This window comes from Ctenopharyngodon idella, chromosome 3 (assembly GCF_019924925.1).
Source record: "Ctenopharyngodon idella isolate HZGC_01 chromosome 3, HZGC01, whole genome shotgun sequence".
Lineage (NCBI taxonomy): Eukaryota > Metazoa > Chordata > Actinopteri > Cypriniformes > Xenocyprididae > Ctenopharyngodon > Ctenopharyngodon idella.
In genome coordinates this window covers 50,500,158-50,519,095 of record NC_067222.1, presented here as the reverse complement: position 1 = coordinate 50,519,095, position 18,938 = coordinate 50,500,158, and the positions used below count along the sequence as shown (strand labels likewise).

At 36.9% G+C, this 18,938-nt stretch overlaps 1 long non-coding RNA gene across 2 annotated transcripts; it reads right to left on the bottom strand.

Annotated features, from left to right (window-relative positions):
* Positions 1–14,370: 14,370 nt before the first annotated feature.
* On the bottom strand, positions 14,371–18,068 carry LOC127508990 (uncharacterized). Of its 2 annotated transcripts, XR_007929073.1 has the most exons (5): positions 17,272–18,068; positions 17,110–17,169; positions 14,953–15,012; positions 14,724–14,804; positions 14,371–14,614 (listed from the first exon to the last, which is right to left on the bottom strand). It is a non-coding gene; the product is annotated as an uncharacterized LOC127508990 (long non-coding RNA). The 2 variants fall into 2 exon arrangements; XR_007929072.1 differs by lacking the exon at positions 17,272–18,068 and having other exon boundaries at positions 17,110–17,211.
* Between the last annotated feature and the right edge of the window lie 870 nt (positions 18,069–18,938).

The following is an 18,938-nucleotide window of genomic DNA, read 5'->3' as shown; positions in this document are numbered from 1 at the left end:
GGCCATTTTTATCAACCCTATCAAATACAAATTACAAAATACTATTTTGTATTTGAAATATGTGATTGAAATACATGTATCAGAAATACTGCCCATCCCTGGCTACACACCTGATAATACATTTGACATTATTATCATATATAAATATGTTATAATGTTTATCTTTAACAGTAAGTGATGCTGCGCAATACATGCTGTATAATACAGTATTCTACAAAGATAGAGAGGATAAAATGATTATGTATCAGATCTTTAACAAATATATTCATCTTTACACTCTGTCCTGTCAAGTTACACTGAGAATGATGCCACTGTCTCTTCCACGATGGACTTCACAGAAGATAAACGGTTTCCACTTTCTGCAAGACAGCAAGAGATGATGACTACACTTCAGCACTCTTCACTGCCTGCATCCTCTGGGCCACAGAAGAGACAATGTAGATATGTGCTTGTGTGAGTGTTATGTCTACATTACTGCGGCCACCCCTTGAAAGCGTTATCTATATGAAGAGCCAATCGTAACAACCTGGGATCAGACACGGAAACATGATTTCTAGAGAGTAGTATGTTTTAAATATAAGCAAAGACAAACACAAATTAAATTAATTAAATCAATAGTAACTTTTTTATTATTATTACAGCCATGCAGCCCGAGATGACACTTTTTGCACCTGGCCCCCCAGCAGCAAATATTCAGACAGCCCTTGGTTTATATGGTCTTCATTGTTTAAGACCAGCAAGGACAGAAATGTCGATTTTTGTTTTTTACAAAAAGTTTTCTATTTAAACAAAACAGAAGCTGAACGCCACTTGTCCCTCTAAGTAGTTGGACGCCGACCACATGGCCGATGAGGAGCATTCCTACATGGGTATATCCCACACCCAAGACCTGTCTGTAACCAGGCCACCTCTGGGACCAGGAAACCTCCTTCTTACCCAGGGGCATGATCATGTTCCACACAACCAGTTAAGGTTTTCTTTGTACTCCAAGGCCCGTGTACCTGTGAGAAACTTGTGTAACAAAATAAAACAGGACCAAGTGGTGGTCCGTGCGGTACTATCTCACTTTTCTGAATGCAGTGCCGTTATTCATCTGACCCTATATGTTGTGGAAATATGTACCTTTGCGCCCCTCCTTTCACTTGTTGACTTCTGGTTAAAAATGCTGAACTGGAGAGAAAATCAACTCAATCCTATTAATTAAAAAAAAAAAAAATCGATCATTCTAGCCACATTGAGAGAATTTTGGAAATGGAATGTCAGAAAATTATTCAGCACTGGTAAAAGATTAAAATATCTCTAGAATTTGTCTGAGTTAGAGATTGATTTTACCTGTGAATTTTTGTACTTTGTAATATTTCTCTGAGAGGTGGAACAGAAAGGATAAGAAGTTGTTGTTAATTCTCCTGGCAGCTAGTAAAATAGTAATACCTCAAAAAGTTCTGCGGTATGATCCAGGGGTATATCGATCAATATTTCGATTTATGTGCCTATTTTACACTACCAGTTAAATTTTTTAAACTCACAACTGCAACCAAATTATATAACAAATAACTATTTCAAAATTTCACATCCTGCACCCTGATTGGAACATCCACAAATAAAAAACTCACAGTAATCTAATGACAGCTTATGACATGACAACAGTCAAGTATTTGAGGCTTCTGTGCTACAACATGTAATGTAAAATATCTGATAAACAAGGAAATGTTGTATATATTGTGTATATATTGTATATAGGCCTATATTCAATAAAATTAAAGACATTTCTTTCAACAGAGTCACAGCGCGCAGCACTCCTACGCAGCAGTTTATTGAGCATTTTCTTTTAACAGTTTTAAATTTCAGTTACTGTGTGTGTGAAGAATGATTCATAGCGCTCTGTTGGCCAGTGTTGTGATCTAACTAACAGACACTGTTTGAGGTGTGTGCGCACTGCTTTTTGCAAGGCTTTAAACACAAGTAAATTATAAACTTTCGTGAAGATTCAGCACTGGCTCGATTGGGACAGTGACAGTTCCATCTACTGTCCCGAGCGTCTTTCACAAGTTCTGAAAGGTAGTTTAAACCAGAATGCACATGTTGGTGATAATGCATAGACTGTCATTGTGTGAAAATGTGGAGAGTGTGGAGAGCAAAAGTGGCTCAATAAATAGCCCATATTTGTATGTATCAATCTGTATCGATGTATTGTTACACCCCTAATATATATATATTTCTTTGCCTTCCTATTTTAATATTCTGCTATAATTTTATATGACAATCTATCGTATTCTTTTTACATTACATCAAAGGCGTAAAAAAAAAGAGAAAAGAATAGAGTCTCCGCCCAACTAGGATCCTACGAGGTGCTGTACGCAAAAAAAATGACATGGCTGCCACTTGGGTGCGAGGGGGAGATTCATGTCTTGATATGATTCTAGTATTAATTATCTGTACAATCCATCCATATGTCGCCAAACAGATGCGTGCAGTTGACAGAATACTTAATCTGTGCCACTGTGGGGCAGATGACATTAGAAAAAAAGTGTTAAAAATTCCAGCCTCCCCTAGAAAGGACTAGTGTTGTCACGATACCAAAATTTTGACTTTGATACGATACCCAATTTAAAAATCATAATACTGATACTTAAACGATACTATGGCAAAAACCTAAAACAGCAGGAAAAGTAAATAAATAACATATGACTTTCTTCACCACTGTGCAGGCTGATAATTCTGGATTTGAGCTTTACTGCCATGAAGTTAGAATTAGATTTAATAAAATTTTTAATGTTTATTATTTTCATGCTCGATAAAATTGTAAATTATTTGCTGTTATGCTTTTTTACTTTTTTTTTATATACATGTAGGTGTTTTTGACAGTAAATGAATCACAAAATCATGTGAGGAAGAATAATAATAATAATTATATATATATATCAATCATAAAGTATTATAAAGTTACTCATGCCCATATTAAATGAATTATAAGAACATAAACCTTTTTAATGTCTTCTGTGTCGCTCGTGTTCAGCGTGTCTCGTGCACTTCCGTGAGTCTTCTGCTTACGTCATACATCACGTGTTCGTGAAATATATCATGTGTTTCTCATAAGCTTATTCACAGATTTTATCCAGCAAATCATTATTTATAAAAATTTAAAAAAGGAATAAATTTAAAATGTATTTTTTGTAACAAACATGAGGAAACTGCCTAGCACTTATTTTGGCACTGTATATACTCGGTTACACTATGGTGTAAGATTCAAAAATTTATCAACGAAAATATTCAGTGTTCAAAATTGTGGGAAAACGTACTTTTTTTGACTATTCTGATCAAGAAGAACAGTGCTTTTACCTAATAAATTTAATTATATTGTTAACCAAATTTCACATTCATAAGTGCAAATTTACCAATAAGAAACCAAACTTTATGATTTTGTTAACTGAAATATCTATATATATTGACAGTATCAGAGACTCTTTAAACAAGAAAGCTTTAAGAACTTTGAAAGCTTGTGAACTTTATAATACATTTATTTGATTTGTATTATGTATATTTTCTATCTATGTTTCAAACTTTTATATTTACTTCCCCCTGGCACCCTGTTTTATTTGTTGTAATTTGTTCTCTTCTTTTTTTTTTTTTCTTTTTTTTTTCTTCCTTTTGATATTGTTTCATGACATACTGTATGTTGTTCTTAGAATAAAAAATAAAAAAAAATCACGTGTTCTGCATTTAATTATAATACTAATTATTTTTATTTATACATAATTCACAATGCATTTTAATAGATCGTTTAAGCTTTTCAATTAAAAGTAAAACTATTAGATTATACAATTATATTATTTATTTTCTTTAGGCTCTACATTTAACATGAGTTACATATGTCACTTCAGATAAAAAGCAAATAGTTATCAAACATCCAAACTTGAGTCTTAGGTATTTGAAATAATGCGTATTTATAAAGAGTAATGTTGGTTTTAATGATAAAATGCCATTCTGAACATCAAACTGTGATTCAGTACACTGTCCAGCTAGAAAAGTTTCCATTGAATATAAAATAGATTCAGATTTTTTGTAACAACATAAAATAAACCAGAATTAATTTCTCTCTCCCGCAGGATCTTTGTCCTGCCCCTCTGATCCTCTCCAGTTACTGACAGTGATGACGCTCCAGTCCTCCACAGTCGACCTCACGGAGGATGAACTGCTTCTGCTTCAGCAAGACAAGGGATTGTTTAATGGATGAACGCAGCTCAGCTCTCTTCACTGTTCCTGCCACTGCCGGCATCATCTGGGTCACAGAGAAGATACTGTTAGTGACTGAACGCAGCACAATTACCCCTGGTTTCACAGACAAGGCTTAAGCCTATCCTGACCTGGACTAAAATGGATGTTTGAGCTGTTTTAACTGAAAGAAATGTGCTCTGATAAATGTTGAAATGTGTCAGTGTCATTGTTTTGTCTCAAGATGCACAAGTAATGTTTTTTTTTTCTAAGACACTTTTAAAAAAGCTACTTAAGTGTCTTAACTGATCTAAGGCCTAATCCTGGCTTAACTTAAACCCTGTCTGTGAAACTGGCCTTAAACTTTAACTTACAGCTGAATCAATAGCTTATAGTAACAACTAACTACTGTTTGTCACTGTTCATATGTTCAGACAGAATATCCAGAGGAGAACTGCTCCCCCAGTATTCCCAGCTTTCTTCCTTCAGTATCTCCATCTCATGGTGTTTTCTTCACTTGCCACGGTTGAACTTTCTAACTATGTGTATAAAGACTAAAGCATTATAGTGTGACTTTCGACCAACTGCTGAAACAAGTCGAGTCATCTTTATTCATATAGCACTTTTTACAATGCAGATTGTGTCAAAGCAGCTTTACAGTGATAACTGGCATATAATGTTGGCAGCACAGCAGCTCTTAAAGAAAATAGTGTCATTGTCCAGCTAAAGTAAATTCAGTATTGATTCATTCCGATGTAAGAAACAATAGTTATTAATTTAGTTAATTTATCTATATATCAGCACATATCCAGCTCAGTTCAGTTCACATACAGTAGTGTCAATGCAGATCAAAAGTGTTGAATATCAAGGGTCGAGCAACAGTGGGGACATTTTTAATGATAGAGGCACAACAGTTTGCAGTTCTTTTGTGTAAATAAAATCTTAATAACCTGTAATAATTGTGGTTGACTAATTAAAGCCTATTAAACTATTGTATAATATTGTTACATTAAGTGCACTAACAACATGCTTGAAATGTAAAATTAATGTCTGTGTATTACATTATAAAAAACTGGAAACACAACCATGCCTAACACTATATTTTTTCCACTTAATAAACTATTCTCAAACAAGATAATAATAAACCAACATAATGTTTCTTCCAACACACTATATGTTCTGTAAAAGTAATTTAATTTTAATTTCACACAATAATGGTAATGTGGTGCAGTATATAATAATACTATAATAACATTTGAATAAAAAACAGATTCTCATGCTAAGTACACACAAACACCTTGACGCACCTAATATGATGTAATATAATTAAATTATTTAATTACTTAGATGACGTATTAATAATAATAATACGAAAAATGACACGAATAATACAAACATATTATAATAAATGAAATATTTGGACATTTAACACGTATATGTAGGGTAAGTTTAAATGTGTAGTGTATAAAGCTAAGCTAGCAGGGTAATTGAGTAGATGAATGCTATGCTAATATGTAAGCTAACTAAAAAAAAAAGTAAGAAATGAAAAATGCTTGATTTCACAACCTATAGCTTCAGTTATATACTAGTATATGAATCAAATAATTCAAACGACGTTAATGGTCATTATAACGCATTTTAAACGATATAAACTATGACGTTATTTTGCAGGAATTGTAATCAGGGGCTAAAAATACTACCATTAAAAGTCCGCTGAACCAATGAGATCACTGCGGGGTCCTGAAGGAGACCCGATGTCTGGGGAGATGTCTCCCCTCGATTTCTCATGAAACCGGTTTGAGCTTGAACGTGCCCCAGTTCTTCCTCAAAACCGCACAGCAGAATAATAGTCCTCCTCAGCTGCAGTTGTAAGATTCTTAACGCGTTGCAAACACATTTATTCTTTTTCTGAACAAACAACCAGACTAATGGTGAAATTAAATGTAAATTAAATATAATTAGATGTAAATCAAGTATTTTTACACACTAATACAAAAAGGAAAGAATAACACATCAACTTGGGTTTGGGTATAATAGGCCTATCAACGTTCAAGCAAGAACTGTCCTTCAGACTATCTGACATCCAAAGAACAACAGAGAGGTTAAAATGACATACTCTTCTGAGATAATGTAGGCCGTGTGTTTTATTAAAATGTATTATTATTGATATCTCCAAAGGAAGCACCGCAAACTGATGCACACCCGATTTTATGATTTTTATAAATGTAAGAACTTGCCGTCTCAGATTGTTCCTCACCAAACCCTACAGTAAACCTTCAGAACGCTTGGAAAAAATGGCACGAGTTGCATAGGATTATTTTACGACAGATTTGCATCTACGTAAAAAAGGGAAAGTCATTCTCTGACATTAGGCAAGTGCGAGCAGGACTGTGTGTGTGTCTTTGGACTGAGTCCAAAGAGGTTCAAGTCCAAGTCAAGTCCAAGTCCAAAAAGTTCGAGTCCAAGTCAAGTCAGAGTCCAATGAGACAGTCAAGACAGAGACAGGAAAAAAAAAAAAATCCTCTTCAAGACCACGTACATAACTATTGATAATTTATGTGATGTGAAAGACAGCAAATCTTCTATTCTAAAATAATCATTTTGCATTATTATTTGTAATGATCAAAAAGCATGTGCAGAGTAGCAACACTGTAGGATCAAATAAGGCCATTTTATTTACTTTAGGTATAGCAATTTCACTAAAGTCACAATAAAGCTGAAGTGCAACTTCACATTTTCAGTGGCGGTAAGTCATTGTCTTAATGAGTGAGTCATCGAGTCCTTCATTCATTCAGTAACGAAGCAAGTGGCGGTATTTTTGAAAGGGTAATTGAATCATTGACTCTCATGGTTTTTTTCACAGCCACAGATTCGTTCACAAAACATCGATATGAGTCTCAGTTCTACTGTGGATTTCGTTGGAACTAGAGATGCGCCGATTGCAATTTTCTTGGCCGATTTCCGATTTTTTGATAGTGTGATCTGCCTATACCTATTTTTACTGATTCTGATTTTCTTTCTAAGAACTATAATTGACAGCATACACAAACAAAAATCTACTTTTCTTCAACGCAAAGTTTTATTTTCATTAAAAAAAGTAAAACTCAGTAATAAAATAAAAACAAATAAAAACAAATTGCAAGCAACAGCACAAATAAATGCAATAGAATAGAGAGCTATGAAACTAAGTTTTTCCAGGTTAAGTAGGTTTTTATTCAGGTAAGAAATACTACAGAAATTAAAGTAATCAAATGTAAAATAACACATCTAGTGTTATTTTACATTGGTTACCTTAATTTCTGTATTGTTTATTGTAAATATTAAATACAGATTTATTCTTACCATTAAAGATATAAAACGTATTCAGTCAAGAGCAGAAAGTGATTTTCTTTGTCTTTTGTTCCTTAAATAACATGACAGACAGCAGCAAGAATATTAGCAGCAGCAGGCGGCGTTAACTTTGAATAGGTGACGCAATGCGTTGCCGAACTGAATTGTGGGTTCCGTCACGTCGCTTCACTCGCGTTGCAAGCGGCAGAAGTTGAAGATTTCTCAACTTTTCAAGCGCCAACGCAGGCGTCATCCAATCAGATCAACCTATGCAAATACCCTAGAGCAGTCGCTAGCCAATTGCGTTTGTGCAACACCGGAAAGTAATGTGATTGGCTGTTATCACTATAACGGTCGCGTCAACACAAGCTTCAGACACACCCTCCGTCAAGCGTTGACGCTGACGCCCCGTGTGAATGCAGCGTTATTGCCTGTGCGTCGCCGCTGGTAACAACGGATCGGCTCGGAATTGGAAAGAAGTGAGACTGACCTGCTGGACTCGGTCGAGACCAACTAGAACTTTTGGCGAGACCAATGACCAAGTCCGAGAGCAAATACCAACGAGTCCGAGACAAGTCCGAAACAACAGAAAAACGTCTCGAGACCAGACTCGAGTACTTACAGCACTAGTGTGTGTGATCCGAAAAAGAAGGTCATAAGCCTTAAGAACAACAACAATGTGAGTAGTTACCCTGGCACAGTTCCAATAAGTTACGATGGGTTAAAATCATCAAGCTCCTACAGTCAAGCGCAGACCAGTAGGGGAGACCTATAATTGTAACAACACATGTAACACCTTCATATAAATACCAATGACCACAATAAACTCCAGAGAATATAGATATAGTTAAAACTATTCACTATCCATTACATCCATATTATCCAGAACAATTAATTAACTCTTGGTGTTTTCCTTGGTCTGAACCTCTCAGCATGCTGTGAACAGAGAGCGTACAGGGCCTACTAAGTAAAATGGATCCCCAGATTCAGAGGCAATTTTATTGGAATCTATCAATCTATTTTGATAGATTCCAAGCTGGACACAATTTTGATGGTGTCAATTACAATGCAGTGTTACAAGTGCCCCGACTGTACCACCCTCGTGACAAGCTACCCTGCTAGCAACAAAGCTAATGTTTGACAAAAGATATCAAATGTTAGACAACAGAAAGGTCATCAAAACAAGACACATTTAATTTCATAGACATTAATGGATAAGACAGTTTAGTCTTTTGACTAAAATCCCATTTAGTTTAAGTCTAGTTTTAGTTGACTAAATCTACAGTAGATAGTAGTTTATTGTGACTAAAATGGCATTTAGTTTTAGTCATATTTTAGTCAGAAATTTTTTTAGTTTTAGTCTAGTTTTAGTGTAGATCTACAGTAGATTTAGTCGACTAAAATGTAATTTAGTTAAATTGTAATGCATTAAGTAAGCATTTCTCTAACAATACACAGATCCAATACACTGATATAAATCTGATATTCTCCAAACTGTTTATGTTCACCTAAGACAACTTTACTCACCAAAGCAGACGGTTTTTGACCGTTCAAGTGCAAAAACACACGACAGAGAGCTCAATACAGTGCTTTTCAGTGATTGACACACTTATCATTGAGGTACTAATATAGTTTTTGTTTAAAATTTTGATTTGATTTTTAGTTTTTCTGCTTTCATTGTAACTTTAGTTAAAAGTTTTTTAAAGTTTTAGTAATTGTTTTTATGTTTGTCTTTTAGTTTTTGCTTTAAAAATGTCTATACTTTTTTATTTCTGTTTTAGTAATTTTAGTACATCAGGTTAAGCTAAAGCTTAGAAGCTATTAAATACAGTTTATTGTGTAAACAAAATTAAAAAAAATAAATAAATAACCAGGAAAAAATAATAATTATAAACCATCTCGAAATACACCGTGACTCTAATTCTGAAATGTCTGCACTGAATCAGGCTGCTCATTTAAGTTCAAATGAGGGAGTTAAAATATGCGTTCTTACAACCATCTAAAACATATTACCATATAAACATTGTGTAGTAAACATTGTCATAATTCATCAATATTAGTTTGTAAGCAATAGATTGGCAAAAACGTGCGCTATTCATTAATTGCGAAGCAGTCTGAAAAGCCTGCACGAACCTGTAGAGCGCGCAACAGCGCCGGGTTTCCCGCGGTTAGATCAGCACGTTATACTTCAAATGTGCGCATCTTCCACACAGGACATCAGTCCTGACTGGATAACTTCCCAAATCATCCCCCTCTATCATTTTCATCTCGTTTTTATTCGTTGACGAAAATTAGAGTAGATTTTAGTCATAGTTTTAGTCATTCAAAACTCATTTTTATTTAGTCATCGTCTCGTTTTTGTCCGTGAAAAAATGTTGTTGACGAAATTATGACGAAAATTATTCGTCAACGAAATTAACACTGGAATGTAACGAATATGAAAAAAGGTGCTCTGCCAATACAAGAGGAGGTGCAACAGAACATCAACATTCAATTGAGCTTAACATTCAACAGCTATATTCACTCTGATAATCACCAACAGGTGTGCAACTCCACTAATTGAGAGGTAGTTTCCTAACAAGATTAGGGGAGAAAAAGGCAAGGAAGCAGTTCAATGAAATGATTTTCATAAAAGATTGCTGTCTGGCTATCATTAATTTTTCGGTAGTATTAAAGCACACAATGAGCATATTAGAACCTTTTTGCAGTTTCCTTTTAGAAATACAACAGTGCAGCGTTGAACCCAGAAACACTGATGAATGACGTCAGACTTAACAAGCAGGAATCTGAACCGCAATTCCCCAGAATCAGCAAAGAGTATAGAACCCAAGAGGCGAAACTCGTATCCTTTTTGGGCAACATCCACTAGATGTTCTTGTAAAGCGCTTTGAGGTGCAACTTTTAAAGGCGCTATAAAAGTTTTGTCGAGTATTCCTTTGCAAAGCAAATCGTGTTTGTTTGCAAAATACTGTATGTTTAATTATGGCACAGTATTAACTCCATAACCTTTGTGTGTGACTTGAGTAAATGTGGTTTTGTTCAAAGATTATGGCAGCTGACAACGAGGGACAGAGAGGGTGAAAAAATCCACATTCAAACCAAAACATCGGATTTCCTGTTGGTCTGAGCTAATGACTGTAAAGTAGAAAGTTGTCCAGCTTAATGAGATCAATATGTGTACTGAGTTTGGTGGCTGTAGGTTAAACTAACCCCCCACTTTTTTCAAAAGGTGGCGCTATAGAGGCCTTTCTTTCTGGCCGTTTCTGAGGCTTTGCCCATGTCTACTGGATGACAATCCTGACATATGAGCCAAGTTTCATGAAATTTGAAGCATGCTAAGTGTCTCAAACCCATCCAAAACAAATATTGAAGTTTGATCTGTTGCTATGGCAACAGTGTTTGAAAAATATCAAAAATCTTTTTACAGGTCTACCTTCGTTATGTCTTGACATTATTCTAATGAAGTTTGAAGCAAATTGGGTAAAAATAATAGGGTGATCTCAAAGCATTTTGAAAGTGACACACTTCCTGCTGCCAGTTGGTGGCACTATAACTTTGACTTACAATAGTCACATCCATGTGATCAGCCTCCTACAACGAACACACAGCTGAAGTTTCATAAAAATCAATCAATGTATGCAGACGTTATAACACATTTCCTGTTTCCCTTTTCTCGCCATAAATTCATTGCCTCGCCATGGCCAAACCGTTCGAGATATCAAAAATCCGCTGGCAATTTTACATCCTCAATGTTGTGACTTCATGCTGACCGAGTTTGGTGGTGATCAGATTAATCACCTAGGAGGAGTATATCAAATTCCAGAGCATGCGTTTTTCAAACAACCCATAATAACGGACTTCCTGTTGAGCTGACGTATAACTTAGAGCATGAAAGTTGTTAGGCCCGATGAGGTCTATATGTGTACCGAGTTTAATACTAATACATGCAAGCGTGTTTGATATACGGACAAAGTTTTCGGACTTTGTTCAAGGGGGTGCTGTCGAGCCACTCTGCCACGCCCGGGTCCCATCATTTGCGGCGTCCTAATGGCCGCTGATTCCAATGTGTGTGCCAATTTTAAAGAGTTTTTGAGCATGTTAAGGTCCCAAAAAAGCCCTGGATAACGGAAAAAAAAATTCTCCTTAGAAAAACAAAAGGGCCCTGCGTCTGAGTGGCTTGGGCCATAAAAAGGCTTGACTTTTTTCCTCTGTAAACTTAAGGTGGTTGCTGATTTTCTAGTCAAGACACTATTTCCTGTCTTCAGTGAGAAGGGTACAATGAGGCATCAGAGAGAGTCTAGAGTGGTCAACTTTCTGCAGGACTTCTGCAGTACAAGACATGGAGGATGAAAGTGAAAATTAACAATTCTATCATAATAGAGTAGAAAAACTTCACATACACACTCTGGGGACATCAGAGACTTATTTTCCATCTTGTAAAATGGCATTATACCACCACTTTAAACAACAACAGGACAGACAGAACTGTCAGATGTGTTTTCATCTATTCCAGAGTCAAGACTTTCTTACAATATTAAGATAGTTGATATTCGTTATACACTTCTGTAACTAAAATAATGAATTATTTAAAGCAGTTGTAGTGTTTTCAGAGCTGTGATCTCACTGTTGAGGTTTAGAAACATGGTACTGTTGAGTGTGAGAACTCTGTTAGTTTAACCACAGAGCAGTGATCATCTCTGACCCAGTTTGCACTGATGATGGGTATAGATTCTCAGTCATTCTGATGTCACTTCCTCTTCTTTCTTTAGGTGCTGCATGACTTTCAACTCTTATCTTTTCAGTTAACAAGTCTAAACCAATAACCGAGCTCTTGTAACCCGGCTGTGACAGAAGGTGAAGTGTGTTCAAGTCATTATCAATGTGAATTTCTGAACTAACCAGAATAAAGTTATGTGAATTATTATGAACTTGAATCAATCATTTGTTCATCCTCACATTACAAGCTCATGAATCACCATACTTATAACAAACATCTCAGGAAAGGAGACACATTAAACAATTGTAGAGATTTTATTAAGCAAATTAGAAGCAATCATTCAAAAAAAAAATGACAAAAAGATGCTACAAACAGGAATGAAAAGACAAGATGAGAATCACCAAATCATCTTCACCACACAGAACAAACAGTCTGTCCATTACTGTATTTAATATTATATTTAAAGCAGTTTATATATGAACCACAAGAAAATTACATTCAACACTGTAGGGAAATATCCACAAAACCATATACAAACCCGATTCCGAAAAAGTTGGGACACTGTACAAATTGTGAACAAAAAAGGAATGCAATGATGTGGAAGTTTCAAAATTCAATATTTTATTCAGAATACAACATAGATGACATATCAAATGTTTAAACTTTGAAAATGTATCATTTCAAGGGAAAAATAAGTTGATTTTAAATTTCATGGCATCAACACATCTCAAAAAAGTTGGGACAAGGCCATGTTTACCACTGTGTGGTTTTTATAACAGTCTGCAAACGTCTGGGGACTGAGGAGACAAGTTGCTCAAGTTTAGGAATAGGAATGTTGTCCCATTCTTGTCTAATACAGGCTTCTAGTTGCTCAACTGTCTTAGGTCTTCTTTGTCGCATCTTCCTCTTTATGATGCGCCAAATGTTTTCTATGGGTGAAAGATCTGGACTGCAGGCTGGACATTTCAGTACCCGGATCCTTCTTCTACGCAGCCATGATGTTGTAATTGATGCAGTATGTGGTCTGGCATTGTCATGTTGGAAAATGCAAGGTCTTCCCTGAAAGAGACGTCTGGATGGGAGCATATGTTGTTCTAGAACTTGGATATACCTTTCAGCATTGATGGTGCCTTTCCAGATGTGTAAGATGCCCATGCCACATGCACTCATGCAACCCCATACCATCAGAGATGCAGGCTTCTGAACTGAGCGCTGATAACAACTTGGGTTGTCCTTGTCCTCTTTAGTCCGGATGACATGGCGTCCCAGTTTTCCAAAAAGAACTTCAAATTTTGATTCGTCTGACCACAGAACAGTTTTCCACTTTGCCACAGTCCATTTTAAATGAGCCTTGGCCCAGAGAAAACGCCTGCGCTTCTGGATCATGTTTAGATATGGCTTCTTTTTTGACCTATAGAGTTTTAGCCGGCAACGGCGAATGGCACGATGGATTGTGTTCACTGACAGTGTCTTCTGGAAGTATTCCTGAGCCCATGTTGTGATTTCCATTACAGTAGCATTCCTGTATGTGATGCAGTGCCGTCTAAGGGCCCGAAGATCACGGGCATCCAGTATGGTTTTCTGGCCTTGACCCTTACGCACAGAGATTGTTCCAGATTCTCTGAATCTTTGGATGATATTATGCACTGTAGATGATGATAACTTCAAACTCTTTGCAATGTTTTTCTGAGAAACTCCTTTCTGATATTGCTCCACTATTTTTCGCCGCAGCATTGGGGGAATTGGTGATCCTCTGCCCTTCTTGACTTCTGAGAGACACTGCCACTCTGAGAGGCTCTTTTTATACCCAATCATGTTGCCAATTGACCTAATAAGTTGCAAATTGGTCCTCCAGCTGTTCCTTATATGTACATTTAACTTTTCCGGCCTCTTATTGCTACCTGTCCCAACTTTTTTGGAATGTGTAGCTCTCATGAAATCCAAAATGAGACAATATTTGGCATGACATTTCAAAATGTCTCACTTTCAACATTTGATATGTTATCTATATTCTATTGTGAATAAAATATAAGTTAATGAGATTTGTAAATTATTGCATTCCTTTTTTATTCACATTTTGTACAGTGTCCCAACTTTTTTGTAAACGGGTTTGTAAATAAACATAAATCTGGCCTTTTATTTCTAAAATATATTTTAATCTAAACTTGATGGCGTCACTATTTCTTCAGGGAGATTTTTTTCTCTGTTTTCTGAGAAGAAAATCAAACAATGAACAATCCTCTGTGAGTTTTTGCTGTTTTAAATCTTGTTTCAGATTGTCTCCAAACTCAGCAGTATTTTATTGTAATATCGTAGGCATCTCTATTTGCTCTGAGTGCTGCAAGTCCTTCCTTCCTGCAAAATAAAAGCATTGACTGACCTCTCGTATGTGTTTTTCTCGTATGTGCAGATTGTTCCAGATCAGATTGTGTGAATCATCAGATTGTGTGAAGCTCAAACTCACCAGCTCTTCTTGCACAGATGATCTGAAGAAGAATCACAGTAGGAGCAGCAAACACTGCCATCTCAACAATGATCACAATCACTGCAGGAAACACGTGTGGAAGAAGAAGAGAAACTGGACATGACTGAAGTCAAGGGGATTAAACTATGAACAGTTATTGATGAAGCATTTACAGACTGACTGATAGTTTAATGGTGTAAAGCTGTCAGTAGAAATGAACGTGTCGTACCTCTGAATAATGATCCAGCAGTCACACTGACTTCAGTTTCTGATGCTGTGTCAGCTGAATCTGTGGATCACGTCTGTTAGTTCACTTCAACACATCATGAAACATATAAACATAATCTAAATCATCATGATCATCAACACCACAGAAATGAAGAATATGTGCTGGACTCTGTGTGAACTTCCACTGTTCCTCGAGTCTGTCATCTATTATCATCTTATTTCAATCTCAAGCTGTCAGGAGGAAACGATGGCTGCCATTTACCAATATACAGTGGGTACGGAAAGTATTCAGACCCCCTTAAATTTTTCACTCTTTGTTATATTGCAGCCATTTGCTAAAATCATTTAAGTTCATTTTTTTTTTCCTCATTAATGTACACACAGCACCCCATATTGACAGAAAAACACAGAATTGTTGACATTTTTACAGATTTATTAAAAAAGAAAAACTGAAATATCGCATGGTCCTAAGTATTCAGACCCTTTTAGTATTTAGTAGAAGCACCCTTTTGATCTAATACAGCCATGAGTCTTTTTGGGAAAGATGCAACAAGTTTTTTACACCTGGATTTGGGGATCCTCTGCCATTCCTCCTTGCAGATCCTCTCCAGTTCTGTCAGGTTGGATGGTAAACGTTGGTGGACAGCCATTTTTAGGTCTCTCCAGAGATGCTCAATTGGGTTTAAGTCAGGGCTCCGGCTGGGCCATTCAAGAACAGTCACAGAGTTGTTGTGAAGCCACTCCTTCGTTATTTTAGCTGTGTGCTTAGGGTCATTGTCTTGTTGGAAGGTAAACCTTCGGCCCAGTCTGAGGTCCTGAGCACTCTGGAGAAGGTTTTCGTCCAGGATATCCCTGTGCTTGGCCGCATTCATCTTTCCCTCGATTGCAACCAGTCGTCCTGTCCCTACAGCTGAAAAACACCCCCACAGCATGATGCTGCCACCACCATGCTTCACTGTTGGGACTGTATTCGACAGGTGATGAGCAGTGCCTGGTTTTCTCCACACATACCGCTTAGAATTAAGGCCAAAAAGTTCTATCTTGGTCTCATCAGACCAGAGAATCTTATTTCTCACCATCTTGGAGTCCTCCATGCGGGCTTTCATGTGTCTTGCACTGAGGAGAGGCTTCCGTCGGGCCACTCTGCCATAAAGCCCCGACTGGTGGAGGGCTGCAGTGATGGTTGACTTTCTACAACTTTCTCCCATCTCCCGACTGCATCTCTGGAGCTCAGCCACAGTGATCTTTGGGTTCTTCTTTACCTCTCTCACCAAGGCTCTTCTCCCCCGATAGCTCAGTTTGGCCGGACGGCCAGCTCTAGGAAGGGTTCTGGTCGTCCCAAACGTCTTCCATTTAAGGATTATGGAGGCCACTGTGCTCTTAGGAACCTTAAGTGCAGCAGACATTTTTTTGTAACCTTGGCCAGATCTGTGCCTTGCCACAATTCTGTCTCTGAGCTCTTCAGGCAGTTCCTTTGACCTCATGATTCTCATTTGCTCTGACATGCACTGTGAGCTGTAAGGTCTTATATAGACAGGTGTGTGGCTTTCCTAATCAAGTCCAATCAGTATAATCAAACACAGCTGGACTCAAATGAAGGTGTAGAACCATCTCAAGGATGATCAGAAGAAATGGACAGCACCTGAGTTAAATATATGAGTGTCACAGCAAAGGGTCTGAATACTTAGGACCATGTGATATTTCAGTTTTTCTTTTTTAATAAATCTGCAAAAATGTCAACAATTCTGTGTTTTTCTGTCAATATGGGGTGCTGTGTGTACATTAATGAGAAAAAAAAATGAACTTAAATGATTTTAGCAAATGGCTGCAATATAACAAAGAGTGAAAAATTTAAGGGGGTCTGAATACTTTCCGTACCCACTGTATATATTTGATGCTTTATTCATTCATAAATACAGTGTTCATGTTAATGAGGTTCAGAACACTTGCATTTCTAAGTTTGCATTACCATTGAAATGTGGAATATCTATGTTTTGACGACATCTAAAACATACAACGATTCATGAATGAAGACATTCAAATGCACAAATATTGAGGAATCCTTTGAGGTTTCAACACTGAATTCATAAACTTATCAGGATCAAACCAGTGAAGTGAGACACTGATGATGTGTGACAGTGATCATGTGATCATGAACCTTGTGTAGGAGCTGCTGCTGTAGTTTGGCTTGATTTCTTCTCAGAGTTTGAGCTGCTGACTGGAATCTGTGTTGTTGAATCGACTGCAGAAGATGAATGTTCAGATGTTCATCTGTAGGACATTAACATCATATTTTACAGTAGCAATAGTTGTTTCTCACCTGAATACTTGACAGTGTATCTGACGGAGGTCTGGAGTTGATTTCTGTGAGTAAGCTGACATCTCCACTCTCTGTTGTCATCTTCATTCAGGAGTGTTGTAGTCAGAGTGATGTTACAGTGATCCAATGAGAATAATATCTGATATTTTGAGTCTGTCGTCAGATCAACACCAGTCTGATTCACCCACAACAGATGAAGTTCATCAGAATGGACCCAATAATCACAGAAGACTGAATACAACTGACAGGAGAGAGTCACAGAGCGGCCTGGACTGATCTCGGTCTGTGAGGATGATGATGATGATGAAGATGATGATGGAGACACTGAAACTGAACACAAGACGAAAATCACAGACTCTTCAATCATCATCTGAGTTTAAAGGAAGAATCTGCCCATTTTAAATTGACCACATAATCATAAAATTACCATGAAGAACATGCAGAGAAACACATGCATCAGTTAATTGTTTTCCTCCATTCTCATATTGTCTGCAGGTGTAAAATCCATAATCTTCTTCTGTGACGTTCTTGATGTTCAGAGAGCAGTCAGACCCCAGACTCAGACTCTCATGTCTCTCTGTGTCTTTCTTCTTTATCCCTTCAGTAATCAGTTCAACTGCTGCTGAATGTCTGAAATAGGTCCATGTAGTTGATGTGCAGTCAGAAAGATCATTATTACAGGGCAGACGGACATTTTCACCAGAACTGATGAACACATGAGTCACATTCACTCCACTGGTATCTGAAATACAGTAAATTTGAGTGATCATTATGATCTATATTAATAAATTAAAACATACCAGCAGAAGAATCAAAGTCTTTTTTCCTCATTAACACAAACATCACTCTCCCCAGAATAAAGTAATTTTTTTCTTTTTGGAGAGCTGTTGAAATCTCTTAATATGAAGATAATTGTTGATCATCGGATGTATGATCTGTATGTATCAGTACATGACTCTCAGATCACAACGTGAATGTGTGCAAGAATAAACTGAGCATGTTCAAAACAACTCTTTCCAGACTAATTCCACTAAACGTCTTTAGAGAAAATCCAGATGTCTTTACCTGTGAGAAGTGAAGAGAGAATGATCAGTCCCAGCAGACACAGATCACACTCATCAGCCATTTTCTGTTTCTGTCAGTCTTCCTCTTCATTGTATAGTTACACCTTTAGACATTACCAGCCCTTCCTGTGGTTGAGAACTTCCTCTGGGTCTGAACTGAGTGTTTAAATCCAACTAGAGTTGATAAATAGTGACACTGACTGTAGATTGGGCTCATATAGACGATAGAGTTTTTCCCTCTCATGTTACACAAGCTCTGTCCAGTCCACCTTCAACACTTTCACCTTCTTTATCCAGTGTAAAGAACTTCATTTCTGTATGTTCAACAAAAGCACTGCCCAGTTAGAAAATTATGAAACATTATGTAACAAATCTGGCTGGAAAGCTTCAAAACTTCATGAAGCTTCATCTCACCACCGCTAGATTTGAGCAGTGCGCTTTTGATTTAAATGGTGAACATTTCTCTTCTGAAAGGAATGAAGACGAGGCTGTGAGGGATGAAGTACAGTGTCTTTGAAACTCTGTAAAAATGCTCTGAAAGCAGAGATGGGCACAAATACATCAAAACGTATTTAGTTACAAATTACAAATACTTACTCATCA